Here is a 13,211-nt window from a genome sequence, read left to right as displayed (position 1 = left end):
TTTTCTTTTTTCTCTTTTCTTTTCTTTTCTCCTTCCTTCCTTCCTCCCTCCCTCTCCTTCCTTTCTCTCCTTTCTTTCTTTTTTTTTGAGACAGAGTCTCCCTCTGTTGCCCAGACTGGAGTGCTGTGGTGCTATTTCGGCCCGGCCGATACTTCTTAACAGTTTTGGTCTACACAAGCAATGTAAGAGGAAGAAGCCTCTGAGGCCAGAAACCTGGATCAGGGCTGCCCTCAAGATAAGGAATGGCCCCAGCACCCAGCAGGGGCACCACACATGAGCCCGTTCCCTTGGATGCTGGGCCATGCCCAGGTGGGCGGGCCTCCCCGGACCTACACAGGGCAGCTGTCTCTGGAGGCCACCAGAGCAAGGCCACAGGAACCCTAGGAGGGGGAGTTTTCTGGTGACTGGGGCAGCTGTAAGAGAATGCCACAGACTGGGGGCTCAAACAGCACACATCTCCTGTTTCACAGTGCTGGAGGCAGGAAGTCCAAGATCTAGATGTCAGCTGGATTGGTGTTTTCTGAGGCCTTTCTCCTCGGCCTGCAGACAGCCACCTTCCTGCTGTGTCCTCACACGCAGGTGCATCCCTGGTGTACCTCTGCATGTCCTGATCTCCTTCTCATAAGGACATCAGTTATATAGGGTCAGGGTCCACCCTGATGACCTCATTTAACCCAGATTACCTTTTTAAGGGCTTCACCTCCAAAGTCAGTCACTTTGGGGAGTTAGGATTTCAACATATGAATTTGGGGGGACACCGTTTGGACCATAGCTATGGGGTGTTGAAGCAGGATGCTGAAAGTTTCCAAAGGAGGTGGCCTTCCTTTGAAGAGACCTCCAAGGCTCAGGTGAATGTGGACAGGTAGCCACCTCAGAGAAAAAGGCCCCCATTCCTCCTCAGCACCAGGAATACCTGTAACTCCTTTGGAACTTTTATCTCTGTATTTCAGATCATATGCACAGTCTCTGTTTTACAGACGCTAAAATAAGTGAGTTTAGATGAGTATTCATGAACACGTTTTCCCGCATGTGGGAGATTTTCTCCTTTTGACTCATGTAGTTTTCAAGGGCACATCCTGCTATTGTCCTCCCGGCTTTGAGCTGCCTGCAGTGTGTACATTCTCTGTCACACACGCACACCTGCGTGCACACACATACGCATGTGCACACACGTCCTCACATGACAACCCCAAATTGAAACACAATTGCACTTCCAGAGCATTGCCCACCCTGACGGACACCACGCCTGCTGCCCCGATAAATGGAGACCAGTGTGTACTCCCAGAGTGTATGCGGGCAGCAGAACGTGCACTCAGTGATGGTTTGTGGTGAATGTTTAAACACTGCCATTTTGGAAGTCAAGTGTCAGCAGCAGCAGGGTGGGAGGTGTGGTGTTCCCACAGCTCTGAAAGGAACACCCCGTGAAGGTTCGAGGATGCCCCTTTGGGAACACAGCCTCCACTGGGAGGATCCAAGTGGGCTGGCGCTGTGGGAGCACTTTGCTTGACAAGGGTAGTTAGAGTGGACCAGAAGGCCTGTTTCCGGGAAATATTTTCTCCATTTCCTCTCTATGTAGGTCTCTTCAGATTTCTTAGAAGATACACAATTCAGGTGTCTCCTTAAGGACCATTTTATTATTTTCCAGAAATTAGAAATAAAAGAGGGAGTAGAGAAATATCAGAATTCTCAGAGCATGTCTTAGCCTGCAAGGGAGTAGATTTTTGTCATTGTGGGAACTAGAGGTAGAAAAAGATATGGAAAGGAGTTAACCAATGAGGAAACACTGCTGCTTGGCAGGCCAGCACCTTGAATGTCCTCATCACACAAGTGTGTCCTGGATCCCATCCAAGGCCCTCCGGGAGTGGATCTGCCTCTAGATTTCCTGCTCTTATCTACTCTGTTGCTAGATCACAGAAGCAGCGCCATGATTTATTATTTAACAACCTACAAAACATTATTATAGAAATGAAATATTAAGCAGGAACTGTGAAGCCATTTACAGTGGAATCAACAAGACAACAGGACGTTTGATGTGAGAGAGAAGGACTGCTCAGGAAACAAGTCATCCGTGAAGCATAGAACCACCCCATCCTGAAAACAAACACGCTTTACAGTAACTGAGTTTAAATACTCCTAAACCAGATACCATTTTTAAGAATGTATCCTTTTATATTATAGTCATGCCGAATTAAGTTTGAGGACTATTGCTCTGCAGCTATACACAGATACATTGCAAAATGACTAACAGCTTAAGCTAAAATGGTTTTCCTTTTACTGAACTGATAGTACAATTTAGAATTACAACTTTTTTGAGGCTAGCTAGATTAGCGTGCTAAACACCCCGAAGCATTCTGTGCAGTGTGATAAAAGTTATCCACGTCCAAGTCCACCCCTTTGTGGAGCCTGTTCCATCCTCCCACCTAGAGTTGTGCTTTTCTGCAGGACTTACTATATATTCATGAGCTTGCATGAATTACTATCATTTATCTGCAAAAACTACTACATTGAGTATATTCTCCTAGAGGGTGGAATCACATCTGACTTATTTCTAGATGAGTTACCGTGCCTAGCCCCCCAGCCCCTGAGAAATTAGTTTTGCTTTGCTGTCGCAGATCACCCGAGGGGCAGCCGTAAGAGCCTGGAGGCCGACCCAGCTGCAGTGAAGAATTTCTTATTAGCCTCGAAAAATATCCCTTCAGTTTTGGCTCTGATTCCTTTAAAAAACAGAGCAGAGGCTATGGTGGCTAGACCCAAGGGATGAAAGGAAAATTGGTCTATGAACTGCAGTTGTTTTCAAGCTGATATCAAGTCTAGAGAAAACAAATCAGTGTAACTGTATACACCTGTCTTCCCAGGCCCAAAATGGGAAGACAAGCGATTACGGAAGCAGTAGTGTCTAAGGACCACCGGGGAGGAGGTATCTAAAACACCTCAGTGACAAAAGAGAGGAGAAGTACAACTGCATGGTGTAGGACAAGAGACAACTAGTCACCACTAGTGGGAGGCTTCACATAATTTCAGCTTCTCTTCATGGTTATGTCAAAAGAGAATTACCACCAATTTAGTTTAAAGATTAACTGGATTTTATTTGCAATTCTAGAGTTGGGAAGCTCCTCATTCTGTAAAACAGAGTAAGTGTTCAGATGAACTGACCTGATGAGGTTGGCTTTCTAGGAACAAAAGGGCTGAAGAAAGCAGAAACAGGGAGCAAAGAGTGGACTGGTCATTTCAGTTACTTTCCTCATAGCGTTAAAACACAGAGGACCTCGTTATTACGTTAACTCAGATAAACTAGAACCTCTTGGGGATTTTTGAAAACTGGCCTGTTTCAAAGTTCAATTGGATTATGTGGAACGTGAGTGAGGCCATCCTGGTTTGTTCTGAGATGCTGGGGCCTGGTGCAGGGGGCGCATCCAAAACAACAGCCTCCCATAAACTGTAACACTTACGCACAGAACTTCTTAAAGGAAGTCATTCCCATGAAGTTATATTTCCAAAGCTCAGAGGGTGAGCACCTTTTGGAACTTCGTTTCAACCAGGTCATGTTTCACCACTGTACTGGCCTTCCAACACTGGCCTGTGTGCTCGACTGCTCCACATAGCCAGCCCCGCACTTGTGGTGAAAGCTGCACAGGCAGGATTGCGGAGGGGGCATGTTTGCTCGTTTGCAACCTGGGATTGGAGGTGAGTTTCCGCGAAGGGGGAAACTCAGAGTTTCCAAAGTTTATTATGGAGTGCTTCCAAGGAAACAGTCTAGTATTGACCATTGATTTGGTGAAGTAGAGCAGTATTTTTTACGAGGTAAAATCACAGACTTTGGCATCGCTAAGATGTGTGATTGAGCCTCAGTCTTGCTAACTGAGGCAGTCTGGAGAAGTCACCTCACCTCTCGGAGCCAATTTACCTCTGATGGGCTCAATGTCACGATTCAGTCTATAGGGTTTTGCTGTGAAGACAAAGGCATCGTTATTGCTTGTTAAACAGGTGGGGAGTGCTAGTTATCTAGTAATGGTAGTCATAGCAACAGCAGCGTTTTTAACCATGGAATGTGAAATGAACATTCTGATTAGATGCAAGGCTACTTACTTAAGGAGATGGCCGTGAGATGCCGACAAGGCCCCTATAATGGCCATGATGGCCGCTTCGAGTTTGCTGGGGACAGATCCTCCTCTCCTCCTGAGCCCTGGTCCCTTTTTCTAAAGGCAGGGTTTACGGTTAAATACTCAAACGAAACAATGTAGGCATTTAGGGCGATGGCTACTGACTTAACTTTCCAGTTTTGGGTAAACTCCGTATGAAGAAAAAAGCTGAATCTTGTTATTTAAAAAAATTCTATATACTTTGTATACATTTCTTTCTATACATTTCTAAATGAATTCGAAGGTTAAATGCAGGTGCCTCATCTTCTTAACTAGCTTCCTTTAATTCAAAAATTTCTAAACAGATTTAGCCACAAATCTAACTGAAACTCTCACATCCACATTTTTTTTTTTTTTTGGTAGGAGACTTGACTCATTTCATCAAATAGCTTTTGAGAATCCTGGTCACTGGTATTGAAACAACATTGCAGGGTGCTGAGTGTTTGTGCAGGCCCTACTGGCAAGGTGAGACTCATCTCCTTCTTTGGAGAGCTTCAGGGAGAGTAAAGCTCCTTGTCTGCCAGTCTGTTCTTCGAAAAACAAACTGAAACGTAACAAAACCCAAAAGGTCCAAAACCTGTGATTAGCTATTAAAATAAGTTGCATGGAACCCTATGGCTATTAGTATCATCGCTCATATTGTGTAAATGCATGGCCAGATCACAGATTTGTGTTTTGCATTTATTCCCATTGCCTTCTTTTCTTTCTCTTTTGTCCTAGATAAGTCTGCCAGTTTCTTAGCTAATTTTTACTCTATGCCATATTCCTCCAATACGCCTTTTAAAAGAAGCAGCTGGCATGTTTTAGACAACTCCTTGCAGGGGAAGTGAGAACTCTGAAGGAGGAAGGGGAGTCAGGGAGGCCCTTGGCAGGGTGATGGGACCCCTTGGTGAGAACTCTGAAGGAGGAAGAGGAGTCAGGGAGGCCCTTGGCAGGGTGATGGGGCCCCTTGCCCCCACAGCCCCTGAGCTCCCTGGCTTCTCTTCCTCTTGATAACTTTTGGGTGCTCTGACTTTGCTGCCCTCAGAAACATGTTGCATCTCCCTTGGCAAGCCTTCCTCATGTACTTTCTGGTGCATTTCCTAAGGGCCAGGATTGGAGAGAAGGAAGGGGTCTCCCAGACGCACCCCATTCTTGCCATTTAACCTTATCTGTGCTACCCTGCAGTTACACTGTCTGCAAGCTCTGACTCAGTTTAGGTTTTACATCTAACCTTAATAGATTCTTCTAACCACTTTCTGAACATTGCAAGGATCCTAAGACCCCTTTGTTATTATTAGCTGGCAAAGGCTCAGTTTTCCTCTTCTGAGCTGAACCCGTTATTAAACACATTTGCAAAACTTGCATGGGAGGCTTGAAGTCCACGTCTCAGGTATGAGTGACAGGATGAAGACCAGGGCATTGTGAGTGCTTGAGTCAGTGGTGTGGGTCATGCAGTGACCAGTTTGTGCTGGATGAATGTGGGCAGTGACCCTGTGTGAGGTCGTAAACTTTGCTGTGCCTTTGTAATCCCAGGGATGGATTCAACTAAGCCATGTCCTCTCTCTCCAAGTAGTTCTTTGGGCACTGGTGAATATGTGCATGTTGTTACCTATTATTAGTTGTGCACGTTACGAATAATCCATACACATGTCTTTTTCTGAGCTGTGCTTGCTGGCCCAGAAGAGGTGAATGGTGGCTCCAGTCCCATTTATGTGTCGATTAATGAATGGAAGGAATTGGCTGGGGTAAACCTGATGCTCTCAAGGAGACTCTGCAAAGACCTCTGCCTCACTGACGTGCTAATGGAGTATTTGCTCAGGGGCAGCATGTTGCCCGGAGCAGAGTAGCCATCGTGTAGACGGCAAGAACTGAGGAGGTGGAGAACTGGGCTGCCTTTGTGGGCTTTGCAGACCAAATTCGGGTGCAGGGCCCTCTGCAAACTCAGGTGGAAAATGCAAATCAGGTAACGGAGTCAGTGATAAATCGATGAGTGAAGATGAAGTATACCTAGCTTTTAAAAAATGAAAGGGAGGATCTGCCACAGGTGGTAACCCTTAGAGACAGTGGACACGGGAAAGAGGCAGCTAGCCCAGCCCAGCACCTCTGCGCACAGGGTTCACTCTGCAGAGCTGCTGGGAATGGAGAGGGAGCTACAGCTACACCTGCAAGACACAGGGCCATTGCCCTGGGTGCAGTGCAGAGGCAAAGCGTCCTCAGCTTATTCTGACATTTACCTCCATCCATGTGTTTCCAAGGCAAATCCACTACACATTTCTGAAACACCCTCCCGGGAATCAATCGTTCGTCACCACGTTTCAACGGGACTCAAAGCTAAGCTCATGCTGTGATGAATGCCTTTTCTGTTTCTACCAGTGCGATCTTCCAGGCTTTAAACTTGCCGTTATTTCTGACCAATTCATTTCAGTTAAGGATTTTTGAGTGTCTGCTATGGTGGCCCTTTGTAATATGATCAGTGGACTGGAAGTGAAACCCCAGCCAACACTGCTCTGGGTATCTGACGGGAGCTTGATGTCTCTCTGTTTATTTTTACCCACCAGTGGGTATCATGATTCTGAGACACTGGCCCCACTGCCCTGGCTTCCTGGCCCTACATGGGACCTTCTGATGGTCTTGTCCATTTTTATGGTCCTCCGGGATCTGCCCCAGGTTCTAGAAATGAAAGCTCTGCCCAGCCCAGCAGAGAGCCTCCAGGATCTGTGGAGGCTCTGTGCTCTGTGGCCTTATCGTCTTTAAAAATTTTGCATCTCACCCCCTTCTTACTCCATATAGTGCTTTGTATTTTACAAACCAACAAGTATCATAGTAACGTGCACTCTCACTATGATTTGAGTCACTGGCACACACACAGGGATGAAGGAAAACAAAACATTCTACTCTCAACATAGACACACATAGTGTCGAAAAGAGGACTTGGCTGTTCTCTCCTTACAAGGCCATGTGTGGCACCCCCTGAGGTTAGACACAGGCCAAGTCACCACAGGTGCCTTCTTCCCAGCGGGACAGCTGTCCTGCCTCTCCCTGAGCAGGTTATTGGGGGGAGAAGGGTGAACTGCAGACCTGCCACAGGGACAGGGTAGAGAGACGGAAGAGAACCAGGGCCAGTCTGTTGCCTTCGGAGGTGACCTGAACTTGGGAACCTCCCCACCCCTCTGAACTGCGGGGGAGTTTCCTGCGCTGTCACCCAGGCTGGAGTGCCACGCTGCAATCACAGCTGTCTGTAGCCTGCACCCTCCAGGCTCAAGTGATCCTCCCACCTCAGCCTCCCAAACAGCTGTGACTACCTGCAGATGTGTGCTACCATGGCTGCCTAATTTTTTTTTATGTTTAATATTTGTTAAAGATGGGGTCTCACCATGTTTCCCAGGCTGTCCAGCCTCAGTCTCCCAAAGTGTTAGAGTCATAGGTATGACAAAAGCACCCTGCCCTGTTGTCAACGTTCTGTCTTACTCGTGGCATAAAACTCCCAAGAGGGGATTTATGGCAATCCTCATTTCTCAGAATTTTATGCTCTTCCTCAGAACGGGAATTCCGAGAAGGCATCTTTCTGCACTTGTTGATTCTCAGTGACCTTTTGCTCAAAATAATCCACATCCCAAAGTGACACATTTTGGGGTGATGTCTTCTGAGCCACTTCACTCGGCATTGATGGAGGCTTATGTCCTAGGGCTGCTGCTGCTTGTGTTTCAGTTGCTCAGTGTCTCCACTCAGTTCCCATCTGTCTGACTCAGTTGAGTATGGTGTCCTGGTTGGATGCCTCCCGTCCTTGCTGAGGCCGAGCTCTGAGAGTGATTCTCACATCGCATTCCTACCCTCAGTGCAAATCTTACGTGCTGGGTTTTTCACGTAAGGAAGTGAGGTTTAGCACAGTGCTCAGGAGTCAGACGTCATTGAGTTTGAACCGCTGCGACTGATGGTAACGGGTGGTGACCGTGGCCAGGTCACCTTCCAGAGGAGTCTACGTTTCCCCACCCCACAGTATGATAAAGGCTCTGCATCCATTTGTGTTCACACACGGAGAGGAAGTTAGCTTCCATTATTGGGAATCGCAGAGTAATGAGGAAATGAACAAATGAATGCAAACCCTATGGTCTCTTCTCTCCCTGACAACCCTGGCCATGCTGGGGTCTGGGCGGGCAGGCGTTCTCTCCACCAATCTCCCAATGGAACCACGCGTACTCTGTCCTGGCCTTCTCTGGCTACAGCCCCAGGTCCTAGCTTCCTCCCCTGAGACTCCAGAATCTTTGATATGCTGTCTCTTGGCTAGTTATCATTCTCTCTCGCAGATTTCAAGTCCCTTCAGGGACCATGGAGGCCCAAGGGGACCCTGTGCCATATTATTTTCTATTTCTATTGCTCTACACAAGGAAGAAGCCAGTGTTTTCGTGTGTGCAGCGCTCCTGGCCTTGGGGCAGGCTGGCCTTGGGGTGGGCTGGCCTCGGGGTGGGCTGGGTTTTACTTTGGGACCATTGCTTGTTCTCCTCCAAGGTAGGCAGAGTCCAATTTGGGCTAAATCCCTCCCTTGCTCTGAGTCAAATAAGGTCTGGGTAAGAGAACTTCCATTCCCTTTATGGTTTTTAAGTTGTGGAACTGAGTGAGACAGACACATTCTGTGGGTCTGTGTCTTCCCACCCCACATTCCAGCTCCTGCACCTGTGATGGGGTAGCTCAGGGTAGGAAGGATGAGGACAGTGCTCATATCCATGGATCCTGTGGCCCTGGATGCAGCATCCCTCCCCTCTGTCCACACCCTCCTCAATCCTCCCCACCTGTGCCCAGCACCTCTGTGCCCACCAGGCAGACAGCGCCCCTCCTGCCAGCTGCAGCCCCCGGACTCTTGCTGGCTGACCACTGTTGGGTTTGCCTAATGGGGAGTGCCACCAGGGACTGGAGCATCAGTGGTTACAGAGTCCAGAAAACTGAATGCCTGTTCCCTCCTCGCCTTGCCTATAAAACATCTGCCTACAATTAGTATGATTTACTTAACACATGTTTTCAGAAACGCATTAATTAGATCAGTGTCTGTATTTGCAGGGACTTGTGCAACTGTTTTTCATAAGAACGACTCCTTATTCTTCACCAGCAATAGAAGAGGGTGGTCATTTTACTACTTAGTGGGGGATGCTTCTTCTTGTCACCAAACAGAACTTAGTTCGGCTTGCCAAGCATGCAGACAAGACCAAACACTGTCACTGGGATTCGCAGCAAGAGAGAGGCATTTATCGCAGGGCACCCAACACTTAACCTGACCTCCTTGATGGCTTACAAGCAAGAGTTTTTAAAGGTGGGGTGCATTTCAGGAAAGCAGAAGTTACAGGCAAAATCGTACATCAATACATGGAGGTTATACATCGGTTTGGCCTAAAAAGGTGGGATATCTTGAAGTGGGAGTTTATAGGTCATAGATAGATTGAGATTATTTTATTTACAGTTGGTTGAGGAACCAAGGCTTTGTCTCAAAGATCTGCAGTCAGCAGAAAGGAATGTTATGGGCTGACCTTAACATCGGGTAGTTAGGATAAGGTGATTGTCACAACCCTGGTGATTGTCATGTGGTGTTATACCAGAGTCAGGTCACCAGGGTAAGCCACAGTGTGCTGGGTCAGAGTGATGGGTTTGGCAAGAGTGATCGCCTACAGGCATGACCTTCTTTAGGCTCCTCAGGAAGAAATTTAGAACAAAGAACGTGGTCAGAGTTCAGTCCCATTTCCCCCTTATCTGAGGGCTGTGTGATGGCAGTGGGCATTTTCCATCTGGTAGGAGCCTGGGTTTCTGAAAAACAATTCAAGAACATATGCTGAGATGTTCTGTAGCGTCCCTAGAACATCTGTAGCTCTGACCTGTTTGGAGACTATTGTTTGAGTTCCTACTGTCTTCTTGCCTATTGGGTAGCCCCTTTACTTCTCTGGGGTCACTGGGTGCCTGCAATTTCCCTGGAAGGGACTCAGGACTTGGGGACTCAAGATTTTTCCTTTATTTCCATGCCGAGGGTGGGGCGGCAGGACCCTAAGGGGGATTTCTGCCCTGTTTCATCGTCTTCATTAACTGTAATCAGAAACTGGAGATCAAGTATTCAGGTCAATCTTTAGAATGGACAATAAGGCAAAGCGTTATTCAGCCTTTCCATTGGATGAACCTGGAATTGTTTCTTTTTTTTCTTTTCTTTTCTTTCTTTTTTCTGTCTTTTACTCAACAAATATTATAATGTCCTTAATAAATGACATTCAGGTAGGAAACTGCTCAAGCTTATAGGATTAAGGGGAATCAGAACATGCTATAACTAGATGGGGCATTTTACAAAGCAGATGATTGAAATCTTATGAGACATTTAAGAGAGATCGACCTGTTGAGAGAGGCAGAAGCGTGATGCTTCTCCTTTCTTCAGTGGCCTTTATCAGAGACACTTGCTATGCTCCTTGATGGGCAATGTGCTGGCCTGGTGGAGCAAGGTTTTCTTCTCTTGCCATCTGCTTGCAAAAGAGTGCGAATCCAGCCAGTTCCCCATGCGTTCTTAGTTTATGTTACTGTACTTTCTATCTTTAAACAACAGAACTATTGATAACCACATGATTTGAAAAAGAGTTAAGGAAATTAGAAAACAAAGATGATCAACAACCACAAACTAAACTCAGGTAGACTGCGTGGGTGCTAATTTTTAGTTTGAAAATACACAGAAAATAGGCCTGTTTACAATGATGCCATTCTCAAGGTAGTCTCTCAGAGAGACCTGGAGAGTCCCTCGGGGTGCAAAGGCTGTGGGGGCTCCCGTGGCTTACCTGTCAAACATTTTATCTAAATCATATTTCCAGTTGTCTCTGTGAATTTTGTCTTGTTACAGCCAAGTAACTGTTTTCTAGAATGTCTAAATGGCCCTTAATGATTTCTCCTGTATGTGCCTGTTTTAGTTTCATACAATGTTTCTTCCCTGTGTTTCTCAAGAACTCAAAATTTAAGGTCAACAAAACCACCTTGCTCATCCAGATGGCAAATAAAGATGATGAAGATGCTGTTTTCTGTCTATATTTTTTTGGCAAAGCCGCACACTAGGAGTTCATATGATTGTCCCCAAATGGGTTACATGATTGAAATCCGTTTAGTTTGAGAATAGCAGGTGCTTTTGATTTTCCTGAGTTGAAGTTCTACATTATTTAAAAAAATCTTTAATATATTCTTTCTGCCTTTCAAAAGGCAAATTTCCCTCAATCCCATTATCTCTTCCCTCCTCATTTTCTTCCTGGAGACCCTTAGACCCTTAAATCTCTAGCACGTTCTTCCACGGAAGATGCCCCAAATGGCTCTCTGCTTTGTGAGTGCTGCACCTGGGTGGAATCACTCCTCTCCTCTTTCACCGTTGAGAGTCAGCAGCCAGAGACGTCCCTGCCAGCTGCACAGGCTTGAATGCTGGCTCCATCACTTATTGGCGATGCCATCTGAGGCAGCAGTGCACCCACACGCAAAATCGTGGAACAGGAGAAGTTGTTTTACAGGGATCCAAAGTGCTTAGAAGAGTACCTGAGAGAGACTTAATACCAAATAAGTATTAGCTATAATAACCATTAATATGATTCCTCTTGAACCTTGGACTTCATGCTGGAACTTTCTGCAGAAGATCCACAAGCAAACTCCTTATTTTCTAAAGTGAATTAGTAGAGGACATGGACTTTGGATTCCAAGTACTTCGATTCAGGCACTTGAGTCATGGGTGCATATTGCAGGAACTTAGTCATCTCTCAGTGTAAACAATGACCTAAGAACTAGAAATGGCAAAGGACAGAATGCATAACCCCAAGAGAGGAGCTCTGTGCCCATGAATGTGATTAAGACCTTAAGAAGTCTTGGAGTGAATTCTTACATTGCATTAGATGCTATACATGACCCATTACAAACTAGAGATCATGGTCCTCTGATTCCAGCCATGGCCACTGCGGTGTTCCTGGGAGACCACTGGCTGCAGTCCAGCAGGTGCACTCTCCTGGGAATGGCTCCCCACAGCCCTGGAACACACAGAGTGGCCATGCCTTAGTTCTCCACACAGTCTCACATCAGAATCCTGGCCATACTTGGACACCCAGAGGCCAGAGTGGAATGAAAACAATCAACTTTCAAGCATAAGAGATTCCCCCACTTCTTCTTTTGTTTGCATGTTTTTGTTGATTCTTATTTACTTTTCTGAGGATAGATATGGTATAATCCAAAGTCATGATTCATTCGTTTGAAAAGGATGAAAAGTGGGGCTGCGAATAATTTAAACATGCAACATCCATTTGTATCTTTATAGCATTTCATTTTAATCCAGTATTAATGTGGGTCAGCCCTGATGAAATTCTCTTATCAACAAATGTAATATTTTGTTTATTGTGTCAAAATCTGAGAGCAGTTGATAATTAGAATTTTTTTTTCTACTGAAATAATAGAAATGTTACCAAAAGGCCAGGGACTCTGTCTAGGTCCCTTGCTTGCTGCACAGAAAGTCAATTGCTGAGACAACAAGTATTGCCAGGGAGGAAGGCTTTATATTCAGGTGATTCCAACAGAGATAATGAGTCTCAAATCCATCTTCCCCACCACTAAAATTGGGGGCTTATATATAAATCCTGGGGAAGGGATGTAGCTGTGGGGGTGGGGGTGGGGAAGCAATTAGGGGAGGGGCAAGGAAGCAATCGTGATGGATGAAGGGTCTAGTGTCTCATTGCCTGGATAGGGCAGTCCGATGAGTTTCAGTTCTTTGCTAGAGAGTGCGTTTCCTGAAGAAGGAACTCAGATGAGGCAAATGTAAGCTTCAAGTTTTAAGACCAGAGAGTCAATTTCTATGTTTACTTAAAAACCCATAAATTTTTCTGTGGGACAACTGGGCCAGCTTCAGAAAGGCATTACAAAAAAAAAAAAAAAAAAATGGAATAGGAAGAAAATAATATTTAAAAGATTCACAATCTTACCACCCTAACACAGCCACTTCTTGCATTTCTGCAGGGTTTGCAAAAATGTTTAAAATACTAGATGTGCAGATGATGATGCTAGACAGACAGACGGATAGGTATGGAAAGGTGTCTAGTGCCCTGTCCCCTGTGCCAC

The 13,211-nt window shown here is 45.9% G+C and overlaps 1 protein-coding gene across 2 annotated transcripts in view; it reads left to right on the top strand.

The window, feature by feature from the left end:
* The window catches only part of GABRG3 (gamma-aminobutyric acid type A receptor subunit gamma3), a 566,143-nt gene that overhangs the window by 234,536 nt on the left and 318,396 nt on the right, over positions 1–13,211 (top strand). The window lies entirely within an intron of this gene.

The sequence above is a fragment of the Chlorocebus sabaeus genome, chromosome 26 (genome assembly GCF_047675955.1).
Source record: "Chlorocebus sabaeus isolate Y175 chromosome 26, mChlSab1.0.hap1, whole genome shotgun sequence".
NCBI lineage: Eukaryota > Metazoa > Chordata > Mammalia > Primates > Cercopithecidae > Chlorocebus > Chlorocebus sabaeus.
This window is presented reverse-complemented; position numbering and strand designations above follow the sequence as displayed.